We start from the raw sequence: 16,178 nt of genomic DNA on the forward strand, positions 1-16,178 counted from the left end.
GGGTCCGGGGAGCGGGTCCGCCGGGAGCCGCTTCTGACGGGCACCTCCCCGAGGCCTCCCGCCGCCGCCGAGCAGGCAGCGACTTCTCGTGGAAACCCCCGGGCGACTCGCTCGGCCCGGCCCGGCCGACCGGCTGCCTGCTCCCGCAGCCTGTTTCCACACAGGCCTGTGCAGAYGGGTTCGGAACCTTTCTTTATTTTTTCTTTATTTTTTTTAACATCCTCCTAAAAAAATGAAAGCAGAAGGGCCCGTGCTTTAAGTACGTGATTGTCTCTAAGAGGAATTTCGCTGGAGGGTCACACCAACGTGGGGAGACGTGCCAGGCACAAACCGGCGGAGAGGAAAATACCCGGTAACAGCTGAAAGTAGCAGTAAGGAAGCGGCGTTCCTGGGTTCCTGGCACCGTCCGGGGTGCGGGATGCTCGTTCAGCCTGCCTCGTGGTTTCCCTGGCTCTCCTGTGGCTGTAGCAAAAGCGCAGCCGTGAGGCCTGCCGGCTGCTCGAAGCGCTTTGGGAGCCTTGTACAAAGCAGAGCCCACCAGGCTGGCGCGGTTCTTATCTCCGTAAGGAAAACATCCAGCATCTCCTTAGTAAATGCAGGATTGCCGCAACAGCATGAGATGAAATTACCTTTTTGATCACTCATTCAAATGTATTTATTTTCCAGTGGATTTTCTGGGGTACTCCCTTTTGTACCAACGAGGTGCTTTATTTCACTGTTTGCTGCAGGAATTTTGCTGAGGCAGCTAAATGCCTTGCTTTCATAAACAGCTCCTCCTGTGCATCATGAAGGACAACAAAGAATTTGGCTTAGTGAGAAACTGTTGACCAAAGTGGCTTCACACCAAATTGCCTCATTTTAAGAGCAGATCTTTTTCTTTCCCCACTTCTTTAAATTTTTAAGTGAATTTAAATTAACAGAAATCATGCAGTTGTTGGAATACATAGATAGACAGATCTGCTATCTACAAATCTGCACTTTTTTTAAAAGCCTTCTGTTTCGCTAGAGACCACACACGATGTGGACAAGAGCAGTACAGACTTCTCTGAACCCTCTCCTTTCTTCAGGCCACCCTGACCTGGATGAATGAGCTAAGGGATGCAGCAGCCATTCTGCTTCCTTTTTCCTTCAGCTGCTTTTTGTTCCATTCACATTTTATGCTGTATTCATCACTGGTCTATCTCAGCACCCCACATTTCTTTCAAGAGAACCACCAAGTTAACTGGCTGTCCTACATTTCCCTGGGAGGTTGTAGTAGCACCAGCTCCACCCCACGTGTTCTTAACCTGACCCAAAGGTTGAGTTTCACACTTGCAGAATACTTGGTATTTTTCTCAACAACAATGTCTATTAACAGAGAAAATAATGGTGATATAAGCTACTTAAACTCTGCTGAGACCAGCAACAAGATTTGGCCTTTAAAAAGCATGACAGATATAAGTTCCTGTGGTCATCTATCTTTTCAGATATTACTCTRTGTTTTCCCTCCCAGCGTATGTTATACTTCCTCCCAGTTTATTTGCTTATTTTTATAAAAATTTAGAAATTTCAGTTTCCTGTCTTACTGTAGGCTCAGTAATTTGGATGAGGACAAGAGGACCAGTTGTAGAATGTTAATAACTTTGATATGTTAATAGGTTCTGTCAAGACATTTTATTTGCACGTTAGTGTCTTTGAATTTCATACTAACTTGCATTTCTTCTATTTTCTGTGGTGAAATATCAAAGATTTCCAATAGCAACCCATGATTTTGAGTACCCATTTGAGGAAGAAGCCTGGTTTGAAGCCAGCACTAAATTCCTTTCATTCCAGGGGAGAAGTCTATATAAAATGTCTCAACTTCAACTTCAAAATTGAAGACGGAAACGTTAGGAACTACCGAAAAATCTTCACTGAGCTTATTCTAGTTTAACCTATGAGATATACTTAGTACACCTTTGGTATGACATAAAACAGCAATATTTCTCAGAAAAGGCAAAAGATACATGCTTACATATATTTAGATATATTAGTGTCATTTAAATATGCTCTGATGTCACTGTTTCATTTGGATTTGGTTAAAACTAAAAGTCATATCCATCCAAACTTAAATATATACGTATCTTTTTTTTCTCATAAAACCTGTCTTTTTTTGTGGTGATGTTGTTCTGGCTAGTTTTCTTTACTCTAACAGAGGTGACTCCACAGCATATTTCTTTTGACAAAAATACACAAAACCAACACGGATCAGTTAACACAGATGACATCTTTAAACTTGAATACATTTTTTCACTATAAATGCCACCAGTCAACTTTCGTGTAGGTAGGTTTCCATTGTTAGTTGTCAAAGTCTTCTTGAGTGGATTTCCCACTGTGTCACTTTTGTGTGAGTCAAATCAAGATTATAGGTAACAGAGAAGAAAAAGAAAAAGAAGAGAAGGTTAGACCCTCATTTCAGAGTTTAAGAAAAATCTACCAGCAGGTTGCAGTTCGAGTTGGTAATATACATGAAAAGGGGAGTCCAAGCCGTGTCACAGGTATCACTGTATTAGGCTTTCAGGAAAAAGCATACAAAACACATATTGTAGTGGTCACACGCAGAGACATAAATTTAGGAACAAGATCTGCCTTAGCTTGAACATAGTCAGCTCTGATAATAAGGAACAATGGACCGAAGCTATTATGAAATGAAACCCAGGTGCCTGAATGGAGGGAGCTTTCAGTTGAGTTCTCCTGTAAAAAAAAAAAAAAAAAAGTCTAACTTTTTTCACAGATGTATGTTGTCCTAATTTTCCGTCTGTTCTCACTTTGGAAGACAGCTGGTTTTAGTTGTGGTCTGATTAATGAAGATGATTAAGCTGTTCCATGCTGAAATTTTCTGTGGTAACTTTTAAATGAATTTTTCTTTGTGTCATCTTTTCTGCCTTAAATCATTTTATTTTCATTGGGAATTTGGGTTTGCAAGGAAAATAGGCTAAGATACCCCCTCTATCACGTCCATAATGTGGTAGCCAGGATGGATGGCAGGTGCTTTGTTATAGTTTGGGTAGTTCCTGGTCTTATATGAATGGTGTAAGAACATCTCCATAAATGTGAACAGTCCTTAATTCAGTTAAGGAGATATAGTCAAAAAGAGCCTCAAGGACGAAAAGACAGTGAATAACACTGGACAATGGGTTGATGTATTGTCAGAGTCACTTTTTTGACAGTTTGTCTTGTCCTGTTTGTTTGGGATGTCACCAGACTTCTGAGAGGTTTCTAAAGAAGCTAGAAGACTGGGAAAGCAGAAACCTTTGACTGAATTTGAAGAGTCCCTCACGGAGATAAGATGGAAAGAGGCAATGTCCAGATTGTCTGAGGTATCTGAATGATGTCCAGAGCTTCAGCTGTGGCTGTTGCAGGAAGTTCAACTTCTCCCCCAGGACTCGTTCATTCTAGGTTTGAGAAATAAGTATATGGATCTTTGGACATGATGAAGGCCTTTTTTCCTTGTTAAGATAATTTTCTCATGTTATTTTATTTTCTTATTGCTAAGAGTAAAGAGCTTATTATGACTATGATGTGTTCTGCTCTGTTATTAACTGCAGACCACTAGTTTCTGATAAAAACCATTGCACCTGGTCCTGTTGCACTTAGGAAAGCATAGTGGTGCATACCACAAAGTGCTGTATCCTCAGTTTTGTCTAAGTGAATGAGCATTTTGGGATCCCACCTCAGGGATTCAACAGCACAAAGTAAGGTTCTTTTTTGAATAAAAAAGCAATTGGGAAATCTGGGGATGGAACCAAAGGCATTGCCAGCCTTGTATTCGGATCAAACAGAGCTGCTCTGTTCTGCAGAATCAACAGTGATGACTAGATTTGCACCAAAGATTCAGTCAACAAAAGGTTGATGTACTAAGTATGAAAAGTTTGGCCTATTCTGCAAAACATACAAATATTCAAGGAAGTTTGCACTGAGGCTTTTGGGTGGATGTCTATAAAGATAAAAACAAGAAGCCAAACGTGTGTTCTGATGTTTTAGGCGTTGATTCTTAATCGCGTTCTATGCTTGTATTCAGAGGTTTTCAGATGGGACCATCTCCAGCATAAGAAAATACACTGGAGAAATCAAGCACAAAGGTTACACATTTTGGTGTCGTGCTCATAAATGAAGGGAAGCTTTGGTAAGTACTAACATTATTCTTCCTTTGACAATAGTCATACATTTTCACTTGGTTTATCTTAACTGGGAATAACCCCTGAGACAGGGTGTCTCTGGGCACTTCAGAGAAGTGCTTTCTGAAGGCAAAGTTAAAAATGTTACAAGGCTGTGCCTTACACCTTCTCAACTGTTAAGAATTTTATAAACACCACTGTAGAGTGCAATATGTGTCCGTGGTTGGTCTCAAGTGTGGCTGCAGTGCCTGCCTCTTACCACAGGAATATTTGGGTTTTTGGACTGCATTTGGGTTTGCTTTAACCTGACATTATGCCCTATTACCCCTTACATAGATATGCAGCCATCCAGGGCAATGGCTTTCATACCTTCTCAACTCATTACCTCTTTACCTTTTTCTCTTTACCAGTATAGAGAGCTTACTGGTAAATTGGACTTTCCTTTTCCTACTCCTGTCTTATCCAGAAGGTTCTCCATCATTTGCTATTTAGTTGGGTTTTTTTTAATCATTTAAAATACTATTATGGAAAAAGTTGACCAAAATATGGAGAGAAGTGTAAAAGTTAACCAAGAAGATCACTTAGTGCTTTAAAAAGCACTTTGTCTCTTTGGTAACTTTTTGCACTTTTATAATTTGGTAATTACAAGGGAATGTACTTAACTGGATTGATATAACATCTGATACTATCTGCAAAGGAAAAGATATGAAGTCAAAGGAAATATTTCAGTAACCTGAGGTCAGGCTGTAGTTTCCTGAGAAAACAGAAACCCAGTTTCATTTCTTCAGATCAGTATTGTCTTTTCTTCCTTACATGTGCAACTTCATTTTCAAATGCACATTTATGTTCTACGTCTGCTGATATGTGTGGCAGGTGTGAAAACCTGATTTACAGGTCTAGCAGCTGTTGAAGGCAATGGATTCTGATTAACATCAGTCCAYGTTGGATTGGGCTGTAAATGGTTCTTTTTGCAGAAAATGCCATAAAATATTGGTCAAGAACTTATAAGAGGAAAACGGAACTAAATCTACAAAATCCTCTAGACTAACAGAGAACATTAAGAGTAAAAGAGAGGCAGCAGGAAGAACATGATCTACTGCTGGCCAAGCTGCAATATAATTAAACCAGAAATAGCATGGGGCAAGAATGCAGCATCTGATTCCATCAGAATCAATTCCATCTAACAGTCCAAGATAAGAAGAAAGCACTGTATTTGGGCATGGCACCCTGCCAGTCTATCACAATCTACTTTTATTTGAAATGCTACTTATTATCTTATATTTCAAATTAAATATTTTTAGTTCTGTTAGTAGCATTAGTAGCATGGGGGGGGGGCTATTCCAGTGATTGGTCTGTACAAGAAGTTGTTCACTGTTGTAGATTAGAGCAGTGAAGCTAGTGTTAGTCATACTTGCAATCTTAGGATCATTTGTATTTGGAAGCTACAGCTTGGGCAGACAGTTAAGTTATCTCTAGGCACATTCCTCTCCTCTCCATGAATGTGTGTACCTCTTGCTTGCCTGCAAGGTATTTTGCCTGTTTGGGCCTCAACAAGTTGTTTAAATGATTCAGTGTTGTAAACTTCATGGTTAGCAGGCCAGTGTCATTATTCCCATTCTACCACAAGGAGACCCATGCAGATTTTAAAGGACTTGCCCAAGGACATGCAGAGAAGCAATGCCAGCTCTGTGAATATACAGCCCCACCATTCTTATTAGATTCCATGAAAGATGAGAATAGGCCCTTTGATGCTTTCAGTAAGTGCTGAAGCCTTTACCGATGTTGTGAAAGGTCATTAGAGAAGAGCCGAGGGCCCAAATTCAACAGCTACTCATGGGAATAGTCTTTGGGATGTGGAACTGACTGAGAAGAAAATGTGAAAACAGATGTGATTTATATTGAAATGAGGGTTTTGAAGACAGCAGTGAACACTGAAACATATACAACAATAACTCAAAACAACCTATCTCTGGCACACTCTGCTCTGCCCTCTTTTATAACCCCAGAGGAAGAGACTGGGAAGAGAGATTTAGAGAAGATCTGTGGGACTGATAAGAGTGAATGAAGCCGACTTCTATCTAGGTGCTTCTGTGGTTCTCATCAGCCCCTTTCAAGCTATAAGGGAAACCATCCTGGTGCTCTGTGATCTGCTTCCTGGGACAGAGATAGCAGGACAAAGGAGTCATTCTCTTTTTCTCCCATGGTAAGTGGTCTCTGCCCTTTTGATATTAAATATATGGGGTCTTTCCAGAAGGGTAGCACAAAATGTCAAAGASAGAATGTATTTAAGCATTCATCTGGTTTGCAACCATTTTATACCCACCACACAAAGACATAGAAGGCTTCTTACTCATTTCTCTGCACTCATCATGATGCCATTGTGGGACCAGAAGATAATGAGATGAATAGGAAGCATTTCCACAGCATGAGCAATGTAGGAACATCATTATTAATGTTCTTACAAAATATCCCATCTCTACATGATGTCTACGTATCTGAGATACAGCCCTCTGCTAGATATAAAAAAACATGACCATCCAACAGTGATCTGTTACTTAATGGAAAGTCTGCTCATATTTCAGTTTAAATTGCATTTATTATTTATGTCTCAAGTACAGAGTATGTATACTGAATATGTCTTCCCCTTATACTGATAGAAGATCAGTAGTTTCCCTTTAAACAGATAAATTTTAGCCCAGAAGGATGCTTGTTGGACAAATTTAGCATTTTAACGTTGTACAAATTCTCTGAAATCAATGTAGAAATTATAAGCAAGTGACCTTTTCTATGTATACAGAGGTGCACACATTCATACAGCTGAGGCCAAGTAGTTAGAGCTTGGCTTACATTTACTAGATTTTGTCCCTTGGGCTTTATTAAAGCTCCTAATGGATTACACACATGCTCCGTATGAGTGAGTGTGCTAGGCTGACAGCTGAACATACAAGGATGGGGGCCAAAACGGTATGTATAATGGAGACTTACATGTGTTGGAGGCAATGCTCCCAAGCATGGATGCAGTGGGATTACCTGCACTGCTGTTTAAAATGACCCCAAGGCAGGCCAGGCTCAAAACTAAAACAAGTACCTGTCTTCACCTGCTAGCAGCAGGAATGCCCATTTAGTGGATGCTAGGATGTTCCTCCTAGTATCTCCAGTAAGAGGAGCCTAGAGTACTTGTGGGGTGGTGGGTGGCCTTCAGGAGTGCCTCCCTGACCTGTTTGCCAGGTTGGGCACAGAGTAAAACCTTGGCTTTTGCAGTGGTAACATCAAGCATGACAAATGACAAAACTCTGGCTTTCAGGGTCATTAAGTTATTTCTGGAAAATGTTCTGTCATGGGCCTATCGTTGTGAGGTCAGGGGACCTGCAGGCAGGAGGCATCTTTAGGGTGTATAGGTGGTCTGCAAGGGCAGTACAGGTGCCTGGGGCCAAGCAATGGGAACGTCCTGAGACCAAGTGTAGTCCTCAGCCCACAACAGGCACCAGCCAGGGCAGATATTATTAGCTTGGGTATTCTCACTGCAGAGCTGCAAGATTTAGAACAGGCATCTTCTAATTTGTTTGAAAATTTAAACCATAATGATACATTTTTGATAAAGTGAGTTGTGCTCAGAGGGAGAATATCTATCTGAACAAAACAGGTAAATCAAGTAAATCTTACACTGGATTAGAATAAGAAGAATATTTAATTATTAATAATACATTGGTTTTGATCATCCTTTACTCTTTGCAGATTGCTCTCCTGCAGGGAGTAGTTTTCATATGTAATGTTGAGGTGAAGTTTTTGGTAGTTCATTGCTGATATTTGTTGATCTGTGGATTGTTCACGAGCAACTCATTACACAAATTCAGTACTCAGCTGTGGCTTGTCTTCATCATGTTTGGTTAGGTCATGTGACATCATGTTGGAATGGATGCCCACGGCACTGAGAATCACACTGGCATGGTGAATGCAGGTGTTTGAATAATTCATTTCCATGATATCTCCTTCTACATTTGGACACATCTGACAAACTTTGTGTTTCAGTTTTCCTTTCTAGAACTAGGAACAGTGCTATTTATCTTCTCATCACTAACTCATTCATGGTGGCTGAGTACTTTGAGATCTTCAGATGGAAGGTGCTACCCCAGATTGCAAATTATTATTTATTTAATTTCATAATTATCACCCTTTGCTATAGTAGACATATAGTAGACACATAGTAGACATTTTAATGCTCTACTTACAGCTGCACCTAGAAGAACACAGTGAAACAGATGGTAGAAAGAGCTAGGAATTTTCATGGTATTTTGTGGGTTGGACAACAACCACGACCTGATCCAACATATTTTCTTGTTCTCAAACATTTTACTGTCAATACACTCCTCAAGAATGTACTCAGAGTTGTTTGGGGACATGGAAAAATATTTACCTCAGCCTTCCACAATTTATTACTTATTGTTTGAAAAAGTTGCCTCTTTTCTATGCCAACATTTATCATCCTGGGAAACATACTGGAATATAGCAGTGATATTAAACAATAATACGCTCTTTGCTGGGATAAAATAATACTGCCAGGCCACTGCAGAGGAAGCCAAAAACCACATGAGAAATGGTTCCTTTGGAAGGGCAAAAAGTCTCAAAGTTTGTTAGCAAATAATTTTGCTAGTGGTGTAGACATCAAATGGCTTCGGCAGCACTTACAGAGTTACTCTGAATGTCCCCTTCACTGAGTTCCCCTTTAGTGCTGGAGCACAAGGTCACTGTAGTGAAGATTAGAACCAAAATAATGAGATTCCCTCATCATTAAAAACTAATAATAATGCAATAAAAAAAACCCTTGCAGAAGAGTTAGCGGATGAGACGACAGATTGTGTGATTCTTTCAGCAATTCATATTAATTTAACTTCTGTTTGCATGGTCCTGAATTAGAGCCTGGCTTGGCTCCTGAGCTGGGGACAGCACCATAAGATTCATTTTTCCTTCTTCATCCTGGCTGGAGAGGGAGAGGCTGCTATCCCTCTCCTCCAATCTTTAAGCTACTTCCTTCACTGGTATTGTTGGCAGAGCACTTCTTGGGCATCAGTACATTTTTCCTCTTTCCCCAAAGCAGTTGAATACTTTATCTTATGTAGCCCCTTACTTTTGGTAGAGATTTCTCATACAAAACTGTAAAGCTAAAAGTACAGCATTCCTTAACTATTAACCTAAAATTCCCCATACTAAACTACCTATGGAATATTTGATAAGAGCTGCACAGTAAAATGAATGTCTCTGTGCACAGTGAAATGAATGCCCCCGAAGTTAGTGGGGACTTTCCCATTGTAGTTGTCCCTCTCTGTTACCTCTTGTTTATGGCTGCATAGTAAGCTTAGAGGAGGAGATACCCTCTTTATTTTAAGGTTGTGCCTTAACACAGCCTCTTACAGAGAGCTATTGAAACTTTCTCCATAACCTGTCAATCAGATGAATGCGATAACATGACTAATCTGAGATGTGTCTTGAACCAGTGCCCTCTTCTGACTGGACTTCAAGTTTCTCAGCAGGGTGTCATGAGCTCTGTACTCCTCTGGAAGTGAACTTTAAATTTCCAGAAAGGGATATTTGCAGTGAGTGGCTCTGTAGTTCCCTCTTGACTGCCCATCAGTGCACATGGCTGCATGGTGTCCTGCACTGTGACAGCTGGAAAGGCCTCAGCTAGCATGGGTGGCTGCTATTTTGCTGGGAGGTGGTTGGGTATAATAGTCCCTCTTGAGCTAATCACTGTGTGACTGATGCACCCATTTTGGCATGACACATGATATGTTATTTAACCTTCTAAATACTTGGTCTTTCTGTGTGTGCCATCATATGCACTGAAGAACAAATACAAACTCCACTTTCCTTTTGATGTTCGCAAAGGGTGGAAAGGGGGGAATGGATCAGTGCTGTGCTTGGAGGGAGATGACACAGAATTAGAATGGATAGGTAAGGTGAAAGGGATGGAGATATTCTCAAAAAAAAATCCTAATAATAAAGACACATTTGAATGACACATTTTGTTGTGAAAGATCCAAAGAGCCCTGTGTGAGCTGGAATTGTCCTCACCCATCTCTAAAGTGCACCCACCTGAAGGGCAGGGTGCCCCACTTTCTTAACAGTGCACTCTAGACTCGACACAAGGTGTGAGGCAAATCTTTGAGCCCTGGGTGGTTTGCCCAATGCCGATTCCTTTATTAGCAGCCCACAAGACAGCATGGAATAAGCAGGGTAGCAGTATAGTGCAACACATTTTTATAGTAAGGCCAAATCTTTATTATGTTTCTTGGCCCAGTTTAGTGGAGAACACTGCTGGGCCTGATTTCAGTTTTGATATCATACACTGAGGCTGCAGACCCTTAAGAGTACAAGCTGCAGAAAAGAACATAGAAAATGTTAGGAATGAGAAAAGGCCATTCAACACATTGATGCTTGTCTCTTGTAATACAGCGTTTCCCCCAGGATAGCATCTAATTGCTTCTTGAACGAATCCACTGTCTTTGCCTCAACAACCTTGCCCAGTAGGCCATTCCAAACATTTATTATTCTTTGAGTGACAAAGCACTTCCTTATGTCTCTTCTGAATTTGTTTTTTGAACTTCCATTTATGCCCCTGATCCTGTCATCTATGCAGTATCAAAAGTAGTAACATGCATTGATATTATCCATTCAGCTAAGATTTTTGTATACTTCAGTTAGACCCCCCTTAAATGTCTTTCTTTTTTTTTAAGCTGAATAGATTTTTTTTTTAACCTTTCAGTAACTTCCACAATTTTATCCTGGAACCAAGTTGAGAAAAAAATATTTGTTAAAGCCTGACTTACATTAGACCATGCTGAATGGATATATCAAGTCTACTGTAGAAACACATTTCTGTAAGGCTTCCCCCCCCCCTCTTTTGGAGACTAAACTATTGTTTAGTTTCCCTGATGCTTGTGTCTAGTTATTTTGACAAAAGTTAACTAGGAAAAGAGCAAGAATACAGAGCTTGATATGAAATTTGGAAAAAGCTGATAATCTCCAATTCTCTCCATTTATGTTATGGTTTGTCATCATTCCCCACCACCACCTCCCCACATGGGCTTTCCTTCTCCAAGTAAAGTTATTTTTTGGAAAGTTAATTTGTTTATAGTACAATATTTTCGATGTGATGGTACTTTGCAGAATCTGAATTAATTAATGTCAAAAATCATCTGTGATCCCCAAARGCTACAGAATCAGTCACAAGTTCAAAATTTATCCACTATCACAAACGAGGTGAATAGTTCATTACCTTTTTGGATGAAATTCTGCGGCATGTGTTATGCAGGAGGCTGGAACTKATGATCTAATGGTCCCTCCTGGCCCCCCAAAATATGTATGAATAATGATTATGGATGGAACATATATACCCTGCACAAAGTCAAAACCAGCAGGCTTTGGGTGGGAAAAAAAAAAATTAAGAAAAGGAATATTGGCTTAGCCCTGTCTCAGAAGCTGGTCAAACAGCTATGATCATTAGCCTGACCATGGCAGTGGCTGTTTATTCATTGTCCCTCCATTTTTAGTTACATTTACAATGATGTTCTTCTTTTTTTAAAAAAAGCCATCTGTAAATCTTCTCTTTTTCTCTGAATTCCTTTCCAATGCATTTCTAGGAATGTGGCAGCTGAGCAAAATGGGTGGGTTGTTTCTGCAGAGTGTCCCTACGTTGGGAATATTTCCTCATGGGCTCTTTACAGATATTAGCACATACTTTCCACAGCTTCATTGAGTTTTGGATGTGCTAATTAGTATCAGGACTAATTAGCTTAGGCAGAGCACTAGTATCATTTATAATTTGGAAATAAGAGGTTCAGAATTACCTTGTGTATTTTCTACACAGTGTTGCATTGCATAATCAAGATATGCTGTTGGATGCATCAGAACCATGCCAGTAATTCTTCTGTCGTTGAGCTGGGATTGTAGCCGTCAGTCAGCTTTGTGTTGGACTATCCTGGATCATCCTGGGGTAATGAGCAAGTCAGTCCTATAGCTCTGAGGAAATTATTTGTTCTGTTATACTACCAGGGAGAGAAAACTGACATATGAGATGGTAATTATCAGGATCATGCTTCAGTTCTTCTCTGAAAACTATGTACAATATTTACTTTGCTGCAGGCCTTGGGAATCTCCCATGATTTGTCAAAAAAAATTGTTGGTGGTACAGTAAAATTGTTATTCAATTCCCTAAGTGTTCTAGGATGCATGTAATCTGGAAAGCTGGTTTGTTTATATTCATATTTTCTTTATATTCCCCTTCCCATTCTTTGTCATTGTCTTTATTTTTACAGGTTTATTTTTCTCCAGTGTTTTCCAGTTGTTCAAACTTAATATTTATATATTTATTTAAAGGCAGATTTCAAAAGAGTTCAGTCTTCAGTTTACCGAAGGATTCAGCTTCTCTCTAGTATTCCATCTCCCCTGGTATTTTTGTAAAAGCTCTTCTCCTCTTTATCCATCTGCCTAGTGTTAACCTCTTTGGTCTCCTTACTACTCACTTCAGTTCACAAACCCGAGAGTCCGGTTTTTGAATCACAGTCTCCTTATATTCAGCACATCTTTGGACATTATCTGCTGTTTGTTCCACACCTTTTTTTTGTAGAGGAATTCTGATGCTTCTTGAATTGAGGCATTTTTAGAAGTCCCTATAAGTACAATACCTTTTGCTGCAGCAGGTTTGCATCAGCAGAGGCTTTCCTACCGTACAGAATCTCAGCTGTCTACTTATATCTGCCCCATGCTTGCTTCTGGAAATCTTTACCTGGATGCAATCACTACAACCAAATCCAGTTTAGGAGCTGGATCCAAAGCCCTGAGAAGCTCTTTGTATCAACATTTACTGGCTTTAACGTGGGCCTTGGTAACCTAGGTGACTACCCCTTTGCTGTTTAGGAGTTTTGCAGTCAAAGACCCCCTCATAACTGTGTGAGGCCACCTACCAGGTGAACTTGTAATGTGAAGGACAGCTGCTGTGCTGCTTGGAATGGAGCCACTAGAAGATAAGGACATCTCTAGGAGTAGTGAAACTGTGATAACTCAAAGTCCTGGCACAGGAGATGAGAAGCGAGTCTGTGAGTCTTTTGTTGTCTTTGGCAAGTGTTTCTTTCCATTCTGTCCAGAGTGTTTCAGATTGTTAGGACTGCTTGTCCTGTCAGACCTACCAAATATAACTAGAGCATTCACTGGATTTAAACATTTTCAAGTGTTTACAACCACATCTCCTCCCTGGGGGAATCTCTGAACTGTGCTGCTTGCTGTATTGTCTTTGGCTGGGTCTTTAGAGTTTCTGAATTTATATGTGCTTAAAAATCAATGAGCCTTGATTAGACAAGAACCCAAGCACTGTGACTTCTCTTTTGGGTGACTCTACTCCTAGGATTTAACAGAGATTATAAGGGAGATAAATAAATCTAGCTCTCGTAGCCTTCAGAGCTTCTACCAAAGTTTTTAATCAATTTAAAACTAAGGGCCATATATGCCACATGAATCACACTTGAAACCGTACATATTTTTTATGCAGTTAAGTCTCAGGAGATATTTGAATATTAATTGAATTGTAACTGGGCTTTCTTTAGCCTCTTCTAGCCAATGAGAGCTAGTGACAAAGAAGTCTATGATAATGAAAAGCCTATTTCTATAAATTATTGTTACTCAGCTCCTGGATCTTTTGTGCAGTGTAGATCTTGTGCACTGTGCTCCCCATGGCACCTGCGGTGGCAAATTCAATCAAGTGGACATATCCATAGCCAGATGTGTTCTCACTACATGCAGGGCAGCTGGGATGCAAGCTTTCTCCTCCAGTGTGCTTCAGAACTCCCCTAAAACCTGTCCAAACTGTTTGAAAGTGTAATGAGCAGAGTTTTAACATGCTCTTAAAATACAGTATAGCCATACCTAAAGGAGCTTCCTGGGACACTATGCCTTGGTCATGGGTCACTTGGCCAAAGTCATCATCACAGGCTCTTCCAGCATTTTGTGTCAAACTGAAGCAAACAGGATTCTTCCTTCTCTGAAAGAGCCATAAAATAGTCAGGGAGAGATGGAAAAATAATGTACAACTTTAGGTCCAGAAATTAAGGAAAGAAAAAAGTAAATAATAGAGAAAGAAAGAGAGAAACTGAGAAGGAGAGAAACAGAGAGAGAGAGAAAGAGAAAGAGAAGGAAGAGAAATAATTTTCTCTCTCAACAGTCAAGGGAGTAGATGATGTGCTATCTCCTGCTCAGGATAAAGAGGTTGTGTGGGAAGGGGGAGATGACAGATAATATATTAAAGGAAATGAATTGCAGTATTAAAATCCTGACTTTGTCAAATTTGCAGGTGATTATTGTATAACTCTCTGCAGCTCCTCTAGTGATGAAAATGCTCTTCAGATCCTCAAGACCTAGTATTATGGGTAAAAGCAACAGCTTTTCGTAGAGGTGCTTGCTTGAAGTAGGAGAAGGCATCCTAAATCTCCTTCAGGCTTCTTCCGAAACTGTAACCCATTCTGTCTCCACATACCAGAGTTGTATTTTTCTCTGTTGACTGGCATTAAAATTAGTGTTCCAGAAATACAGTGGGAACCTCTAAACTGAAATTTAGTTCAAACTGATGATTTTCTCCTCACATACTTCAGAACAATTTTTTTTTTGATGTCAAGAGCCAAGGATGACAACTACAACATAAATCAGTGAACATAATGAGGCAAGCATGCTGGAGGAAGAACTGATGACTGGTCCACTGAATTGGGTCAGGTATGATCCAAAAAACACAATTGAAGGTCATGGAAAAGCATTCACTGACAGCCCAGGATTCCTGAGCAACCTCTTTAGCAATAGCCAGTTTTCCCTGGTAGCTGAAATTTGAAGGCTGAATGTTGCTGACCTTAGAAATATAACCAAAGGATTTGCTGAGATAGGACGACAGAAAAGGAGCATAGCATGGCCAATGGCTTGATAGCAGGCTGGAAAAATTGCCTGCCCAGGAAGAGAGGCTACTGAAGAGGGAAGAAAGAAAAGGTACTTTCACATTTTAAAATATTGTGACAAAAATTTCAGAATGTTTTTTTTTTTAAGTCAAAAACTTTTCAAGGAAGTGTTTCAGTTCTTTGTTGCTCAAAAATCAAGTCATCCTTTAATTTATTTTTCTGTTTGATCATCTTCTCTTTTCTTTCTCTTCTTTCCTCTGTATTCTACTTTTTCAGTGACCAAGTGAATGATACTTCTATCAAGAAGTGAGGAAAAAGACAAAGGAAACCAAAACAAGTAAGCAAAAATGAAAAAAAATGTGAAATATTTCCAGGAGCTTTGACCATATTCCACCTCCTTTGGAATGGAAATGACTTCAGAGTACTTTGTGACTTCTGTTCCCTCCAGTTTTGAACCTCAGTGGAAACAGGGCATGGAGAGTCTTTGGACAACCCAACATATCACAAGTGTGAAAAGAGCCAGCCCAACTGGACTTTCAATAAGACCAGCTGATTACATAAGGTATCTTTTATATTCTTAATCCACAGTAGTTACAGCATACTTTATCTTAGGTATCCTCAGACTTTCAGCCCTCGAAAGTCAGTGCTTTGCCCTGTAAAACAAAATAAATAAATAGACAAATGAAAAGTGTGGTCTTCCTCTGTCTGGGGACTGGGAGTGGGGGACAAGAGGGAGGAGTATTTCTTGCTAGTCAGTCTGAAGTAGTTCCCAAAGCATCCTGAAATTCCTTTCTGAAACACAGAACTCTGATAGAAATTTATGACTGCATCTCTTTCTTGGCCTTTCCCCAACCCATAACGTTCATCATTCATGGCTTTAAAATGGTAAAAGAAAAGGAGAGATGTAAAAGGAAAACAAAATCAAACTAAAACAAACCTCTTGAAAACAAACTCAGGTCCAAGAGTCATTTTGCCCTCCAAATCAGGAAAATTCACACCTCATTGCCATCACTGTGAATTTCAAACAAGGTACATTCAAATAGGAACAAAGTTATTTGAATAAAAAATTCAGCCATTCTTCTTCCTCTGGCTTCCTCTGTCAGCCTCCAGAACT

This window comes from Rhea americana, unplaced genomic scaffold (assembly GCF_003343005.1).
Source record: "Rhea americana isolate MKP2758 unplaced genomic scaffold, rheAme1 scaffold_57, whole genome shotgun sequence".
In the NCBI taxonomy this organism is placed as follows: Eukaryota; Metazoa; Chordata; class Aves; order Rheiformes; family Rheidae; genus Rhea; species Rhea americana.